Source organism: Cryptomeria japonica, chromosome 10 (assembly GCF_030272615.1).
Source record: "Cryptomeria japonica chromosome 10, Sugi_1.0, whole genome shotgun sequence".
Taxonomy (NCBI): domain Eukaryota; kingdom Viridiplantae; phylum Streptophyta; class Pinopsida; order Cupressales; family Cupressaceae; genus Cryptomeria; species Cryptomeria japonica.
The window spans coordinates 559118246-559133442 of record NC_081414.1 but is presented as its reverse complement, the minus strand read 5'-3'; the positions used below and the strand labels follow the sequence as shown (position 1 = coordinate 559133442).

The following is a 15197-nucleotide window of genomic DNA, read 5'->3' as shown; positions in this document are numbered from 1 at the left end:
CATATCACATGCCAGATTCATGTATCTACATATTGCATACCAAAAACAAATACAATATGCCTATAAACCATAGATACAAGACTCATTGGGGCTCACTCAAACTCGATGAATCCCAAGTTGAACCAACCAAACCACGGCCCAATAACTTGTGACCCAAGTGCTCCAAGAATCTCATTAGACTCACCAAACCCAGCATGTCCCAACAGGTAGACTGATCGAGTCTATAAAAAGTAGAAAGACAATTGAAAATGCTTAAACATAAAAGCATGAAACTAAAGCATTTTTAAAAGGGTTTGGAGGATGGTTAAAAGTGATAAAATTATGAAAAATTGCATGCGCCTTGTAGGTCTATGTGATCTCAAAAGCTTTAATTTGGGCTTCGTGGCAAGGGCTCTACCCTTCAAACGCCCGGACACTATACTACAATAGGGAGTACACTAGAAGTGCTACCTTCAAACCCTACAAGGGACACTTCCCCCAAACCCCCCACAAGAGGCACAACCCCTAAAACACTTGCTCTAGTTTTAAACACCAAAAAATGAAAATCAATTTGGCCATGTTAGATGAAAGAGCAAGGATTTTTCATTTTTTTTCCCAATTAAATTTCTACAAATTGAATTACCATTATCCTTCTAGTTTGCTAAGCTAAACTTATCCTAAGTAATCCCCATAAATATTGTAGCAGTATTTGCAGATTTATCTAATATACAAACTCATGACTCCACAGAGCTAGCAATGTTAGGCTGGTGGATACAAGCTCCTTTCTATCATAGTGCATAACTCTGTATTGTAAATTTTGTTTTTGATGGCATGGATATCATGGTCCACAAGTTTTGTACACCTGAAACAATAGACAATATTTATATATTTAAATATGTTGTTTCCTTTAGTTATAATCTATGTCACAAGGTTCGGGTTCACGTTTCTTTTCAAGTTCAACAAGAAAAACTCCACTTCATCACAACTCCATGCCCCTGAACTTGTTGGATAGGATCAAAGGCACCTTATATGATCTCCCATGGATGCTCCATAATGGCGATGAATTGCTTGGATGGAACTTCAAAGGCAACTATTGAATATCTTGAAAATTGTAACTTTGTATGTACATTATTGAATTATATATTTACTTATTTTGTGATACTAACCTGGTTGCACGCTCAAGATTAAGATACTAATTCGACAATACACAATTCCAAGCATCATCCAAACCCTAATTAGGGAAACTAGGGCAAATTGAGTAATGTTCCTATAGGGGACATTACAATTGGTATCAGAGCAATGATTTTGCCACCCTATGAGAAGTAGTGGATGCAACCTAGCCAAAGGGCTCAAAGGGATTTCAAAAGAGAGAAGAAAGCTTGCATCTGCCAACTGTCCTACACCAAACAGCACCATGAGAGAAAATATGAGCAACAAGTTGAGAAGCTTCATGGAGCAAACCGATCAAACCCTCATGGAACAAAATGAGAGAAATGAAAGAACCACAAAACTTCTCCTCTCGACCATTCAAAATTAAGTAATAATTCTCGACCCCACCAACCCAACAGGAGGGATACTAACTCCAATCACTCTGAGAACAATAACATTTCCCTAAGGGTACCAAACCCTAGGCCAACAAGACCTACCTTCCTACCTACGGAGAAAACACATGGAAGAAGCGGACGCAAACACCCCACACATGGATAATATTGATGAAACTAGGCAAGATGCCTCTTTTAAAGATTATTGTGATACCAAAATGAAAGTTGTCCTTAATAAGAAAAGAAAAGGGCAGCCTGATAAAGACTTAAAAGATAGAATTATCAAGATGACCCTCCCCAAATTCAATGGATCGAGGAAGACAATAGCATGTTCTTGGACATTGGACACCTACCTTGCACTTAGCCTAATGACCGAAGAAAACACTATCAAGTTTGCCACACCCCACTTGGAGGGGACAACCCATGATTAGTGGCATCATGACCTCATTACTCAGGACCACCAAAACATAACTACTTATGATGAGTTCACCCAAGAGCTCATCCAAAAATTTGACCAAAAACATCCTCAATGGTACTTTAGGGAACTCACATTACTAAGGTAACAAGGAACTGTGGAAGAGTATGTCACTCAATTCTAGAAACTTTCCGTAATGGTACCCAAAGTATCCCAAAGAAGACTAGCCTACCTATTTGTCCAAGGATTAAAGGATTCCACTCGTGGATTAATGAGTGCCCTTAACCCTTCATCACTCAAGGATGCAATTCAAAAAGAACTAAATGTGGATGTCACACCCACAAAGGACAAGTACCCTATAAGAAATCAACCTTCCAATAATCATGCCAAACCTTTTCATAACGAAGGGCAAAAATCTACTCTAACTTACAAAGACAAAAGGGAATGCATAAGGAAGGGATTACGCTTCAAATGCAAGGAAGAGTGGAAATTGGGGCACAATTGTAAAAGACAACGAGCAAACTCCAATTTATTAAATGCAAGGAAGAGTAGGACATAGGTGCGAGAAGCAAGGTCAAGCATGCCATATTGAAGCATTTTTCGACAAAGAAGAATGGGAGAAAGAAAACCCTAGTAAAAGAAGAAATGGGGGAGAAGAAGAGGAACATGTAACTCTAGCCACCATCTCTCAAGCCTCCAAGCATCGTCCATTCAAAATAAAAATACCCTCAAAGGGCATAAGGTTATCACCCTAGTAGATAGTGGGGCATCCCACAATTTTATTGATGAGAAATTTGTTACAAGGATGAAGTTGAAACCCGAAAGATTTAAGGGATTTACAACAGCCACCACTACAAGAGCTATGGTTCAATGCACTAAAATAATTCCCCAACTAAAAATCACCTTAGGGAAACACCCTATTAAATAAGATTTCTATGTGGTACGATTAGATGTCGATGTAATATTAGGTAACCCTTGGATATACTCACTAAGATGCTTCATGTTCGACCCACCAAACTTGAAAATCCACTTCCAACATGAGGGACAAGAAATTACCTTGGAAGGGTTACCCGACAAATCCCTGAAAGTAATCTCCTCCAAAAGAATGGAGAGGATTTTTAGAAATGGGCAAGCAAAGTGGGTTGCACAATGTATGATCCTTGACTGCACAATGTATGATCCTTGACAAGACCTCCACCCATGCCAAAACAATTCACATTGACATCCAACCTGTATTGAGCAAATATGTAAAGTCCCTACTAATTTGGTTACTCAAATCCTGCAACATCAATCAGCTATTTGATTAAATGGTGTTGATATCTAGTTGCTCTTACCTTAAATAAAAATAAAAAAATATATTCGTTAAGGTTTTAAATAGGTTGTAATAGAGGAGATCGGGAACCCCGTAATAGTTGCTTTCCATTCCCTAACATGCCTTCCTTATGGACAGGTCATCCTAGAGGTGGACAAGGAAACTCCGGGCGACTTCTCTCTTCTAACCATGCTTTCTCCTCATATATTTATCAGCATAACGGAACATTAAGGCAAACATAGTGGGGCCTTTGCCGCGGCGATTCTAAGTTCCAGGTTTCTTCCCCTTGGACATGCTTAGATACCCGCTTACCCTCTTACCTACTCTCCTCTTTCCAATATGATATGAGGGATTGGTTTTAATGTTAATTCGGTTTGATTACATTTGTTTGTTCTTTGAATATTAGTTAACACTTCCTGATTATGTAACAGTGAACAAATTAAATAAAGGGGTGGATCCTTCTTGCTTGCGTGCATTCTAATCATGAACTACTTATGACATTTTACACTATTCTTTGCTAGGTTGGTTGTAATCCTATTGCATAACGATTGATCATTTAATAATTGTGAAGGATTTATTCAGCATTTCCTAATTTATATTATACCTGGTATGTATGTTCTGTTGCCGCTATAGTAGACAATCCTCCAGTAATCTGCACCGCACTTTAGAATGAACTCGATTGAATGGCTTGGGTTGGGTGGCAGTGATTCCCACCAATATATTTAGAGAGGGATTAGAAGAATGATTATTACCATACCACATCAAGGAGAGGATCAAACATCACAATCTGTGGTAATGATTGGTAAGGTGTATCTCAGCTAATGACTATCTGCAGATTACATAATGATAATATTATGAAGAACAATTAAACCATAATCCAGGACACTGCGTTAATAAATATATATCAGAAAATACTGCCAATTAATTATGCCAGTAATTATTAAGAAAACAGATTAACTAAAGTAGTTTTGCATTGGTAATACTTGGAAAATTAAAATAATAAACGGTCTGATCCTTTCTCTTGGTGGTATGCATGGCGATGGGCTTCATATGAATACTTAATATATGAGCCCGACAATGTCTTTAGGCAGAATTCAATAACAGTATTAATATGAACTGCAAACAGTGGCAGACCAGATCTGACATGTGTCAGATCTGTCTGCCTTTACCAGCCACAATATATAAATTAATGATTAATAAGCAATGGTAGTATTAAGGATTTATACAAAAGGTAATAAGCAAATACATAATAATTGCTAATATAAATATATATATATATAAAGATGCTTGATCAAAAGAAATAATAATATTAGATCAATAAAAATTAGAAAGAACTCTTAGTAAATAGTCAATAAGAGGAATAACGAGATTAATCGTCTAATGAGAAAAATACATAAGTACTTGTTAATAACTAATAAATTGAAGAATATCACTGTCTGACTTTATGTTTAGTCTCTCAATTGATCAATATTAGTATATTGAGATAGATTAATTATGTTAATCAGGTAGGGGACATTACAGTTTTTGCCATATACCACACCTTCGGCAACACCTTCAGCCATAAGTGTTTGTGTAAGTGTTTCTTGGTGAAGTGCTCCTTCGGCCGTAGGAGTCTCAGTCGTGGATGTCTGCATAAGGTCATAGTCTGCAGAAGGTCAGATACCCGTACTGGTACGGTAGCTTGCAACATTTGTTTTATGATAGTTTTCTCGGACTCCGACCATGGTGGAGTACTGGCGGCATCATGTGAGGCCCTTCGCTCCTCTACCATCGCCCGTTCAACATCCGCCTTTGCCTCTCGGAGTCTTTCCTTCTCCGTAAGAGGATCAGGGTACACTACTTTTTTGCTTTGTAACCTCGTGATTGCTTTGTAAAGATATGGGCCTTTTCATTCCACTCTCCACCTCCATATTACCAAATGTATCATCGATAACTTTACATGCTTCCATGGGTTGCTCTTCACCGAGAGTTGTAGCTTCAAGGAAATTACATGTTGGTGAAAATACCTCATAGTCCTCCATTTGCCAGTGGAATAGTCCATTCAAGGAACTTGTCTCATTTTCAAATCAATCCAGTTCGAGCACCCCTTCATCATTGAGTTCTATGCCTTTCCTCCCTTCGTCCATACCAAACTCTTCACCCTCAAACTCTAAGTCGATGGATGCTAGTTCTTCACTCACCGCCTGCTTCCTCAAGTCAATCACATATTTATGCCCTTCACTCTCGATGGAGTGTGTTCTTCTTCCGGTTATGATTTCCCTTCGCCATGATCAACCAACATCTTCCGAGGAGGGCATCATAGGCCTTTTTCTCTAGTGGAATGACGATGAAGTCGAGGAAGAAATGTTGGGTGTCAATAACAACTTTTTGTGCCATAAGTGTTCCCAAGGGTTTGATACCATGTTGGTCGGCACCTTCAAGATGAAATGTTGGTGGCCAGAGAGTTGGTTTGCCCAGACCCCTCCATGTTTCTTCCGGCAATACATTTACTCTGGAGCCACCGTCGACAATGGTATTCGTTAGCTTCCGTCCCATTATCTCCATTTCTACTACAATTGGCTCCTGACCAATACTCACAGTGAGCAGCATGGGGTCTGCGGCCGATGTGCCAGATGGTTTTGCCACTAGCTGGTCCATGGTAGATGTGCCAGGTGATTTTGCCACCAGCTCACAGCGTTCCTGGCCAATGATATTGTCACCAACTACATTTGTGAGGGCCATTTTTAATTGTGGCATAGTCTGCAGAAGGTCAGATACCCGTACTGGTACGGTAGCTTGCAACATTTGTTTTATGATAGTTTTCTCGGACTCCGACCATGGTGGAGTACTGGCGGCATCATGTGAGGCCCTTCGCTCCTCTACCATCGCCCGTTCAACATCCGCCTTTGCCTCTCAGAGTCTTTCCTCCTCCATAAGAGGATCAGGGTACACTACTTTTTTGCTTTGTAACCTCGTGATTGTGATGTTTGATCCTCTCCTTGATGTGGTTTGGTAATGATGTGGTTGGGTGGCAGTGATTCCCACCAATTTATTTAGATGTTCCTCCCAGACTGGTGTAAGTATCTGGTTCGCTAGGTAATGGTCCCAACTGTGTTTCTCCTCCCGTGAATTTCTGCTGAACTTCGTCTTCCTCTGTGACGCGATTCTCTCATCTGCCTTCGTCCTGCTCTCCCTAACCTTCCCTCCTTCCAGCATGGGCGCCTACATATAGCCTGCTTCGAACGGGTTGCATTCTTCTATTGGTGCGACGTGACCAGTGCGGATACGCTCCATGCCGCTTCACGCACTCGCAGGGAAGGGTCACGGCAAATATTTTGGATGCTATGTTTGAATGTCTTTTAATTATTTTAATTGCCAACCTTATGGTGTGAGTTTAATTAATTTTTGGATGTTATTTAGTATCCTTAATAGTTCGAATATTATTTATTAAATATTCAAACCTTGAGTTTCTTTTATTAAAGTGAATAACTATTAAAATTAATTGCCATCAGATTACTTTAAATGTTATGTGAAAACTATTGTGTAAGTCAATTATTATTTTTAAATATTATTTATTTAAATATAACCTTCATATTATTAATTTGGTTAAATAATTGTTATTAATCGTTATCATTCATTCATTATTTTCAGTAATTTATTATTATGGTATAATACAATACACTTGTAAATGACCCAATTATGGCTCATGACAAAATATAAGAAACTTTTTTATGATATTCCCCTCAAGCTGCCCCCAAAAAGAGGATTTGAGCATACAATAGAATTGGAAGAGGGGGCAAAACCTGTAATGACCACACCCTACCAACACCCCTATAAATTCACATAAGAGATCGAAAAAACTAGTGAGGAACTACTAGAAATGGGTCATATTCAACCTAGTTCCAGTCCCTTTGCATCATCCATAGTACTAGCCAAGAAAAAGGATGGTACCATGACAATGTGTATAGACTATAGTTGAAAAACTCGGACTCGGCAACGACTCAGCCAACCCAAAAAATTTAAAACCTTAGAACTTGCCAAAAACTCGAAAAAAAATCGGCAATAACTCAACAAATTTATCAAATATCTGAAAATGTATGATTTCTTAAAAATATTCTTAAAAAACACACATATACACCAAATCGTTATATTAGTGGGGATAAGTTATTAACTATAATACATTAAAAGATATGAATATTTAAATATTGTTATATTATTGTTAATATTAATTGTTATATTAATATTATATAAAGTCTAAATATTAATGCATATTGTTTTTATATTAACTTTTATAACAATATCTAAAATATTAACATTATAATAATCAACATGTGCCCTTAATATTCATTGCAATTGATTAACTCGTTATTACATATATGTAACACGTTAATATTAAGGGTTAAGGTAATTGTTAAGTCTAAATGTTGTACTAATCACCTTATACGTAACATGCAATTAACACAACAATGCAGCTTAAATTACATAGTATTAAAACCCTTAATTGCTCAATGTGTGCCCTTGCTCGATCGTCTACCGTGTGCCAAACAGAGGCCAGATTGAATCTAAATTAGTGTTTTTATTTAATTGTAGCACTAAAATCATTGACTTACCAAAAATGTACAAAATTTGGTGAGGTTCAAAAAAACCATCACGAGGCCTTTTACCGTCTTGTCAAACACTTTTTCCATTTTTGTGTCAACACACAATGTCTCCATCGCGGCTTAAAAGGCCCAAAAATGCGTTAAAAAATAAGGTTTTCTGATATTTAGTATTTTTTCCTTTTTAAGTGGCAATTTTTTTGCCAACCTTCTCCAATTTTCCATGATTTTCACCTCAAAAACTCGCCACGCTTTTCAAAATAACTCGACCACAAGTTATTTGGCGAGTGACTCGCAGTCAAAACTGGCATGCAAATACTCAAGAGTCTGCAAAAAAATCGTATAGTTTTTCGACTATGGTATAGACTATAGGGCTTTAAACAAGAAAACAAAAAAGAACCAATACCCCATACCAAGAATTGACAAGTTAATTGACTAACTCCATCGAGCCAAATACTTCTTTAAAATTGATTTAAGATCAAGGTATCATCACATAAAGATGAGAAAAGAAGACATTCCTAAAACCAGTTTTCAGTGTCATTATGGGCACTCTGAGTTCTTAGTCCTACCTTTTGGACTAACAAATGTCCCAACAACATTTCAGTCATGCATGAATCATATATTCAACAAACAACTAAGGAAGTTCCTACTCATATTTTTTTATGACATTCTTATCTATAGCCGGACATAGGAAGAACATCTCAAACACATTGAGGAAGTCCTAAACATTTTATAACAAGATTCCTTGTATGCTAAAGCTTCAAAATGTGAGTTTGGCCTAGAAGAGATCCTTTACTTGCGTCACAAGATCAATGCGTAAGGGGTAAGTGTAAATGAAGAAAAATTAAAGCCATTCAAGAAAGGCCAAAACCCAAAACCCTAACACAGCTAAGGGGCTTTGTGGGACTATGCAGTTACTATAGACACGTTGTAAAAGGATTCTCCAAAAATAGCTGTCCCACTCACACAAACTTGACCAAAAAGAGGGCCTTTGTGTGGAGTGGCGTGTCTCAACAGGCTTTTGAAAGACTAAAGGAAGCAATGAGCTCATGACCTGTTCTAGCTATCCCTAATTTCACATTAACCTTCAAACTACAATGTTATGCTTCTAGGGAAGGAATTGGAGTGCTCCTAATGCAAAATAAGCATCCCATTGCATTTGAAAGTCGCAAGCTCACTAAAACTATATGACACTACTCAATCTATGATAAGGAGATGCTACCTATCATGCACACCTTAGCCAAGTTCCAACAATATTTAGTTTGTGGTGTTGAGAACACGGTTATACGAAGAGGAGGGCAAGTGGGTATGAAATTTCATATAAACATTCACATGAAATTTTACTACCATGTAACACAAGTAGAACATAGGATATATATGTGGAAACACTGATGGGAGAAAACTAGAGTAAAATAGCTTTCTTATATATAGAAAACTTCTTTTACAAATCTGTAGGTATCAACCCACTAGAGGCACCAACCCCTCATTCAAATTGCCACCTTAATAATGTTGCTAAATCAATGGATGATGCATTACTATAAATCTCTTCCACAAGTCTTCTATATTGTCCTCCACAAATCTTTTATGATCTCTTACCTAAATCTGCTATATTCTCTTCATAAATCTGTCATAATTTCTTCTTCAAAATCTGCTATGAATTCATTCTCTTCTCTTTTGACCTGAAATAATGTTCTCATACTCCTCCTTCACTAAGTCTGCAATCTATCTCCTTATTAATGACACTTGGTACATATGTTCTGTTGTCTTTACACTATACACACCCTTGCACTTCTCTCTCTCTCTCTCTCTCTCTCTCTCTCTCTCTCTCTCTCTCTCTCTCTCTCTCTATATATATATATATATATATATATATCAAAAGGGACATGTCTTTTAAAACTGAAGAGTCATAATATTACTTCTTTCTAGTAACCACCTTCACCTTAACATAATTAAACCACTTAATAGATCAAGTGCGTCCCTCATGTAGTTTTATCTTCATCGCAACTTTTCGAAACTATTTTAGGAGTGCCTAATCATATCATTTCCTTAATCACATGCTGCCTTTGATTAAGTCATGTGTTATTATAATCGCACCTCCTCCAAGTAATAATGAATCGCCACTTTTGACAAATACTGATAATCGTTCTTTTTATGTTGTGAATACTATAGTAATTTGTTTATTCTAAACAACACACAGCTGCGTTCTGTTATTAATCGCTGCACATAAACAAATATGAATTGTATGAATTGTTTTCTTTCTCAGAAATTACTACCTCTATTTGTAAACAAACTTTATTTTTATTATGTACAGATATATTAATGAAGTCACCCCTTTCTTGATGTAAAATCATACTATAAATGTATCGTTGTAGATTGCTGCAAATGTTTATTTCCTTAACAAATTGCGTCCCTTTGAAATCTATAAAGTCGTCTTAAAGATGATAAAGTTGGGTGTCCACTTGAAGTTGACTGCTCTGTGTAGTGCTTGTCTGTCATTGTTAAACCTCTTAATAAGTCACCGTCTTTGTCTCGCATGATTCGTTGCTCAAGTGAAGTCACTGCCTTAACAAATACATCATTGTCATGTATGATTCGTTTCTCAAATATACTCGTTTCCATATAAAACATTATTCTTTGCTGTTATGAAGTCATGGTTACGTAATTACTAATTTGTTTACTTAAGAGAGTTGCTGTCTCATTCTCAATGAAGTCGACAATTTTCTAATGATTACATTTTTTATTACTTGTTGCTTATGACGATCTCTAGCTTGTGTGGGAGTCGGTCATAATAAAACAACTGGAGATCGACTTTATTAGACGCTGTCTTTCAACTTCCATCGCTGTTTAACATAAACTCATACCCAATCACTGCATATTAGTCACTAAAACAACACCGTTGTTTGCTCATCAAATCAATGATTCTTAAACTACATACCATTGTTGTTCTTAACAAAATCAATAACGCTGATCATTCTTCAAGAGATTGACACATATTAAGATTAGGAGATGCCTAACCGACGTTGTTGATGTGTTTTTTAGCACAATCGAACACAAAATAAAATATAAAAAGTATTCTATCCTCTCTTGATCAAAATCTCTTGGATGCTAAGTTAAATGATCAACAAGATGACTCCAAGGTTTCTATAGTCAGGTCTTGACATGTAGATAGCTCAATTGGTTGATGTGATTGCTGGTAATCCAAGGGGCCTTGCATATATGCTTCTTCAGAGAGGGATGTCTCGATTTCAAGTAGTGCTTTTCGAAAAATATGCAATGTGATTCTCTTACTATTACTACTAGACGTTTCATAAAGAAAATGCAAAAGCTGAAAGGTTGAGAATTATTAATCTACTTCTTAGAATGTGAGGACGGAGGATGATTTTTGATGAAACTCTATTAGTCTTTGCTTTGACATACAGGAACAACTCCACAAAGGCTAATGCAATCTTGTAAGGAAATTGAGTAAATTTTCAAATTATTACCAAGCATAGACACCATTAAATGAATTCATATCAATGATTGAATAACAATTGAACTTAAGCCCATTCAAGAATATCAGTTAACCACACAAGGTGAATTTGCAATCAACAAATTGCTAGTGGTATGGATTAGGAGTTTCACCATGAATCATGCACAACATTCTATTAGTCATCTTAGACACTAAAATAAATCTTAAAGCATGAATTGAGAAGATGAATAATCATGCAAATGCTTCAAGGATTGAATGAAACACGACACTTCAATGCCTTTATTATTCCAGCAGCAAAATAGCAACAAGTCTTCAATTCTCTAATCTATTACAAATGAAAATGAGTGGGGCTTATATAGCGCTCCCAATTACAACAAATGGCCAAGATTGAATGAAGATCAAGGGCCAAGATTTTTCACCTAAACCCCAATTAGGGTTTACTACAATCAAAACCTATCTAGATAAATATCACCAAAAACATTAGCCAATGGGAATGTGACATCCATTTGGCACAAATTATGAGGAACCCTCCAATAAGAAAATTCATTGCCACATAGGATTATAGCGAAGTGTCATCTAGAATCTTGTTGCCTTTTTCTTTTTCCCTTTTGACAAATTCAACGAATCTAGTCATTATGCATTCAATTTCAGTTATTGGAGCTGCCGGCAAGTTCTTCACTTGATCTTCCAAATAACTAACTTCCTCAATAATCGAGACAAAAGTAGTTTCCCCTCTTGGCCTGAAATCTCGTCTTGCTAACAAGTACCATGAGTGCATGTATGTCATCTAGTTGCTTCTCCGTTATCAACCCATCAGTTCCATGGCATATGACTTTTACTCTTTCTTCCAACTCATTGATATCTATGTGCATCCCGACATCTATCTCCTTTCCAAGAATGATTTGCGCAACTTCCACAATCTAGTTATGAATCAGATGGATTGCCTCATCAACTTGATTGCACCCATTGTTCATATCTCCATAAATAATCTTCCTCATGCGAAGCAAATTGCTCCAATGTAGAAGGTTTGATCACTGTCTGTCTTTCAATATCCCTTCCTTCACCAGAATCTGCTTAGATGTCTTCCTTGCTTCTTTCAAAATGGGGATAGTGAAGTCCCTAGTGTAGACAAAAGTGTCAAATGCCGCCATGAGAGCTTCAATTCTTCTGAGGATTCTCACAGCTCTACCAAGTATCTTAATTATATCTCTGACGAATTTGTTAGCCTTCTTGAGTGATTTGTTTATCCAAGTATCCATTAGCTGTGCTGAATTTCTTACTTTTTCTGCGTGATCCACTGATTCTAGAGGAAGCAGCGGTGGTGGCATAGCTAATGGATCATGTTGCCTCAATGGCCCCTTGAATTGTTGGATGTAATTTCTCCATGCACTTCTCTCTCCAATTTTCTATTCTTTTCTACTTCCATTCTAAGCATATCATGGACTGTTTTCACTAAATCATTCATATCACCCAATGCTTGCTCAATGGTAGGCGAACCCAAATCAATAGTTTCCAAATCATATTCTTCTGTCGTGATCTCACCTTCAAATTTATCTACCCTTGGAGTGGCGATTTGTATGACTCAAGAACCTATATTATCCCTTATCACTTTGGACATCTTTGTTGCTTTCTTCTTTTTAGTGATTTCTTGAGTTTGACTTAGAAGACTATCCAAATCGCCCAATAGTTCTTGATCCACTGCTATTACTTCTTTTGCAAGCCTCTCTTTGAGCCATGCCAAGATAGTGGATCTTCCTTCTTCTACTTGTGTTACTTTGGGCAATTGGTCATCCCTAGGGGGAGAGGTCGTCTCATCACTATCTTCTTCTATATTTATAGACTCGTTACCTTCATCCTCATTGTTTACTTGGATGTGGGGAACAAGATTATCTTGGTCTTGTGGCTGCTTCCCTTTGTTTTGCTTCTCACTTCTATCATTCTAGATTGTAGATTCCATTGATTCATTCACTCCACAACTCAAGTCTCCTTCAAGTCTTTGGTTCTCATAGCCTCCATCTTGATTCATCTCTACTTCGCGCCTGGAAGAGGTACTAGTGGAAGGATGGCCGGAGTTTGATTTATGCCTCTTACGTAATGATCCTCTTTCTTCATGATTCTCCTTTCTCTTGGAACCTTTGGAGTGGGTTGAAAGGATGGCACTTCCACTTGCACTTGTATCTTCTTCATTGTCATCTGATAAGTCTGCTCTTCCCACTAAGTCAAATGTTAATTGCACATTTTGTTCTTTCAATTTATGATGTTGGATATCTACCCATTTGCGTGTGTAGGCCAAGACTGGCTTCATCAAATCTTTCAAATCTGTGATTTCTACATCAATCCAATTAACCTTTATTTCCTTGTCCTTCCCTTCTTCGTAGGTATGCTGGAGACATTTACCGTTGTCTTGTGCTTGATCTACAACATTAAAGATTTTACATCTCCGAATAATGTCAATGGGTAGAATGGAGTACATCCTCCTTACTTTGAAATCATCTTGAGCATTCATCCAGTAATCCTCCAATGGCCATTTGTGTTTATGCTTTTTCCCATCGGTCTTTCTTATGTTTCCATAGGGATCAAAATTATCTCTAGGAACATACTATGTAAGTGAGTAAGATGACAATTCTTCTTCAGAGTTTTCAGCTGCTTGTAGAGAGGAGTAGACTTCTATGGATTGTCCAAGTGAAATAGGAAAAGCAATGCTAGTCTTGTGTATATTCCTTTGCACCTTATCATATGCCACTGTTGTGACGTTTTCACACATCGCCCCATTGCAAATGGGGACCCTTGCTTTTTTGCTTTTTAGGGTTTGTTTTTTTGGTCTTTTAGGGTTTTGTTAGTTAGCCTTTGCATTTTGAGTGCTGTCGGGGAAATCAATAGGATAGCAGGTCCTGCTGGAGTGAAGTCCTGATCCTGAAATTTGGCTAAGTCTAGAATGTCCTGATCCTGAAATTTGACTAAGTCTGGAAACTGAAAAACCTCCAAAAACTAGATTTTGCTATATAACTCCTGGAGGTCTGAAACCACTCTCAAACATCCTGAAAGTATATATGGAATATAACTTAAAGTATAAGAAAGAAGAAAGATAGAAGGAAATGTCACTTAAATGTTATATTCCATGAAAATTATCCTGATGGAGAGTTCAAAAAGTCAAATTTCGCTCCTCTCCTTCACTGAGGATCCAGAGCGAATTTCGCTCCTGTCCCTCTCCAAGGGTCCAAGGCGAATCGCTCATGTCCCTCACCAAGGGTCCAGAGCGAAAAAGCTTAGTGGAGTCATTCCTGACCTTGTTTGGACAAATTGAGACATCAAAGGCATGAAGGAGGACGTAATCAACCCATTGAAGATAGTTTTGAAAGTTAACAAGGCATAAATGAGCTCATAAAGGCCAGTTCGCTCCTGTCCCTCTCCAAGGGACCAGAGCGATTTTCCCTCAAGACAAGTTTTTGGCAAAAGGAAGGCAAGTTTCGCGTTTGAGGTGGGTGAAGGAAGACGCAATCGATCCGTTGAAGATAAATTTGAAGATTGCAAAGCACAAGTGAGACCTATTTTGCCCAAAGCGCTCCTGTCCCTCTCCCAGGGACCAGGGCGAAAAATGTATTATCAAGTCTATTCCGCCAAATTTAGGTGAATCCAAGCCAAGGCACATGATGGAGACGATGTTGGGAATACTTTAAAGGAAAACAAAGTTGCAAAGACCGCAAGACTGGACGAGTGATGGCCAAGGCGCTCCTGTCCCTCACCAAGGGACCAGAGCGAAATAGTCAAGTATGCCTAATTTTTAAATGCCTCTTTCGTTTCAAACGTTCAAGATGGAGTAAGAAACAATGTTTTTCGCCTTGAAGAAAATTCGATGTTAATATGATTAAGGGTTTGTGCCATAAATGCAAAATCGCTCCTGTCC

The 15197-nt window shown here is 37.6% G+C and overlaps 1 protein-coding gene across 4 annotated transcripts in view; it reads right to left on the bottom strand.

Annotated features, from left to right (window-relative positions):
• The window catches only part of LOC131060739 (pentatricopeptide repeat-containing protein At2g41720), a 349323-nt gene that overhangs the window by 265656 nt on the left and 68470 nt on the right, over positions 1-15197 (bottom strand). The window lies entirely within an intron of this gene.